This window comes from Mus pahari, chromosome 17 (genome assembly GCF_900095145.1).
Source record: "Mus pahari chromosome 17, PAHARI_EIJ_v1.1, whole genome shotgun sequence".
NCBI classification, from domain to species: Eukaryota; Metazoa; Chordata; class Mammalia; order Rodentia; family Muridae; genus Mus; species Mus pahari.
Window position 1 is genome coordinate 66,906,266 of NC_034606.1, and position 4,059 is coordinate 66,910,324.

A 4,059-nucleotide genomic window follows, 5' to 3' on the forward strand; every position below is an offset into this window, starting at 1 on the left:
CACACACACCACACACACACACACACACACACACACACATAGGCTAGTGAGATGGCTCCATGAGTTTGAGTAGCTCCTGGCAAACTTAGCAATCCCCAGACTCACACCTGGAAGAAAAAAGATTCCTTCGAACTGTCTTTTGACTTTCACACATGCGTTGTTACATCATTGCACCCATGCACATACAAACAATAAATAAAAACATATGCCGGGCATGGTGGCACACACCTTTAATCACAGCACTTGGGAGGAAGAGGCAGGCAGATTTCTGAGTTCAAGACCAGCCTGGTCTACAGAGTGAGTTCCAGGACAGCCAGAACTACACAGAGAAACCCTGTCTCGAAAAAAAAAAAAACAAAAAACAAAAAACAAAAACAAACAAAAACAACAACAACAACAACAACAACAAAAACATATATATTTTTGCTTTGGCTTGTGTTTTGGGAGAGGGTCTCTTTATGTAGGCCTAGCTGTCCTGGGAACTCATTATGTAGATCAGGTTGGTCCTGAACTCACAGAAATCTGCCTGCATCTGCCTCCCCAGTGCTGGAATTACAGAAGTATACCACCGTGCCCAGCTAAGAAATAACACATTCACCAGGCAGTGGTGGCACACGCCTTTAATCCCAGCACTTGTGAGGCAAAGGCAAGAGGATCTCTGAGTTCAAGGCCAGCCTGGTCTACAGAGTGAATTCCAGGACACCCAGGGCTAGCTACACAGCGAAACCCTGTCTAAAACAAAATAAAATGACTAAATCTCAAAAAAAAAAAAAAAAAAACGAAATTATGAATATAAACCAGATTCTCTGGAGGCCAAAGCTGAAGTAATTTAAGATTACCTTAAATTAAGGTCGGCCTAGGACTGCAGAGTTTCATGCCAGCCTGGATTTCTTGACCTTGAGTCCTGATCCTTCTGTTTCCAAGTTCAAAGTGCTGGGATTATAAAAGTGTACCACCATGTCCAGTCTATGTACTGTTAGGGATTAAACCTGGAGCTTCATGCAGGCTAAGCGAGAGCTACATCCCAATCTTTAATTCTCTCTCTCTCTCTCTCTCTCTCTCTCTCTCTCTCTCTCTCTCTCTCTCTCTCTCTCTCTCTCTCTGTGGTATGTCAGGGGATTAAACTCAGGATCTTCTACATGCTGAATAGGCAGAGCCCTGCTCTAGTTGTTAGGATCACAGATATATGAGATATAGAGTGAGTCTACAGAGCGTTGACTCACTCAGCAAACACCTACTTTACGCAGAGCACACAGAGCTAGGCACACAGTTCTGCAACCTTAACGTGACTGATCCAGTACTGTGCCGCGCAAACTATCCTGTAACTAACAAAAAGAGGAAGCCTTTTTGTTTGTTTGTTTGTTTTGTTTTTCAAGACAGGGTTTCTCTGTGTAGTCCTGGCTGTCCTGGAACTCACTTTGTAGACCAGGATGGCCTTGAACTCAGAGATCCACCTGCCTCTGCCTCCCAAGTGCTGGGATTAAAGGTGTGTGCCACCACTGCCTGGCTAAGAGGAAGCCTTTTAATTAGAGCAAGTAGTGTATGTTACAGGAGACAGGATTGATCTAAGTCAGTAGTGGAAGGCTAGAAGAAGACAGTATAAAGAAACCAAAAATGCTGAAGGTGGTGGCTCATGACTGTGATCCTAGCAGCACTTAGGAGGCTGAGGTAGAGGGAGTGAAGTGCCATGAGTTTAAAACTAACCCGAGCTATGTAGTAAGAGTCTACCAGAGGGCCGGGCAGCCTTTAGTCCCAGCACTTGGGAGGCAGAGGCAGGCAGATTTCTGAGTTCGAGGCCAGCCTGGTCTATAGAGTGAGTTCCAGGACAGCCAGGGCTACACAGAGAAACCCTGTCGAGAGAGAGAGAGAGAGAGAGAGAGAGAGAGAGAGAGAGAGAGAGATTCTACCAGAAAGAAAGAAATGGAAGGAGATGAGGGAGGTAGGAAGGAGGGAGTGAAGGAAGGATGGGAAGGTGAGGTTGAACACACTGGCAATCACAACAATTGGGACAGAAGGCAGAAAGGCAAGAGAATTGTGAATTCCAGGCCAGGCAGCTACAGCCTGACATTCTGTGCCCCAAGCAAACAACAAAATAGAAATATTGCAAATGTACAGTGTCCTAGGGTAAAGAAGAGTTAGCACCTCTGTAAATATGACTGCAGCAGCGTAGGATGGAGGCTGAACCGGGCCTCCTGGCATGGGCCTGTATTCCCAGCTGCTCCAGAGCCCACCCGCAGGCTACTCCAGAGCCCTCAGCTACTCCACAGCAATTTAAAGAAACTCTGCCACATACACAAAGGGGATCTGGGGGTTGGATACTGGCCTGTAGATAGTTGTAGAGTGTTTCACAAGCATAGATCCCCGGAGTTCCACCCCAGACATGAGAGAGAAAGTGGGGGTGGGAAGTGTCTCGTCAGCTATGCAAGGTATGTGACCTTAATCCCCAGGACAACATATAGAAATGTTTGTATAGTAAAAAGATGGCCCTGGATGCAAAGATGAGCATGAAAGGGGGTCTTGGAGCCCGACAGTTCTGTGTCTGTCAGCCATTTAGTATGGTGCAAGCTTGGGTAAACTGTTTAACCTTAGATTTTTCTTCTGTGGAAAGGAGAAACAAGACAGTCATCTCCCAAGGTTGTTATAATGATTTGAAACAGTGCTCAGATACCTGCCATCAAGCCAGAGGCATCTGCGTTCCATCTCTGTGACCCACAAGGTAGAAGGACAGCACTGACTCCTGACCTCCACCACATATGTATTGTGGCACACACACACACACACACACATACACACACACACAAGCAATTTGGTTTGTTTGTTTTTTGAGACAGGGTTTCACTGTGAGCCCTGGCTGTCCTGGAACTCACCCTGTAGTCCAGGCTGGCTTCGAACTCACAGAGATCTTCCTGCCTCTGCTTTTGAGTTCTGGGGCTAAAGGTATGGGCCACTACTGCCTGGCTAATTTTTAAAAACCCACAAAAATTAGAAATGTATGCTGAACCACCCACTTGATGCTAGACATCAATCACAGGGTCTCACACAAACTACATATGCGCACTACTACTGAACTTCACCTATAACTACCACCAGACTACACCTATAACTATCACTGGACTACACCTATAACTATCACTGGACTACACCTATAATATAACTAAACTACACCTATAACTACTACCAGACTACACTTATTACTACCACCGGACTACACCTCTATCCCTTAACTATAAACAGTATCCACCGCTTAGTACTTGCTTCATACATGATACATGTTAATTCATCACAGGTTGCTGGAGGACAAAACTGGAGATGAGGAAGGCAATTGGTGTCATCACACCAAGCCAGAGGTCAAAGTGTACGGGAAAGTTGTAGTGAAAGGAGAGCCAGCCTCACAGGAGAAATGAGCAGGTATGCAGATTTTTTTTTTTTTTTTTTTTTTTTTTTTTTTTTTTATTTTTTTTTTTTGTTTTTTTGTTTTTTTGTTTTTTTTTTTTTGGTTTTTTGAGACAGGGTTTCTCTGTATAGCCCTGGCTGTCCTGGAACTCACTTGGTAGACCAGGCTGACCTCAAACTCAGAAATCCGCCTGCCTCTGCCACCACGCCTGGCAGGTATGCAGATTTTAAAGTTCAGTACCCAGAATGGCTCTGGATAGTCAGTGGCTCTGCTCAACATTGAGGAAGGGGCCAGGCCAGTACCTGAGCGTTTTCTCTCAGCATTCTAGCAGCAGGAAGCCCCTGAATGGCTGGGGTGCCTCTAAAGAACTATTTTCCTACCCTTCGACACTCGCCCCTGAGTCTCCCATTCCCTCCTTTTCTCCTCTACTTAGAAACTTTCCCCGCTACCCTTGTCAATGAGAGTCCGCTATCACGCCCATCTCTACCCTCCTCCTTCATCTCAGACATCCCCCCTGCATTTCAAAGCACTGTTCGGCTTTTTCCAAGAGGAGGCTCGAAGCAAGGCGTACAGTGAAAGTATAAGCCTCCAGCTAAGGCTGAGAAACAGAGCGGCCAGAGGGACAACGAGCATAGTGAGGTCTGGACTGGGGCATCTCCACCGCT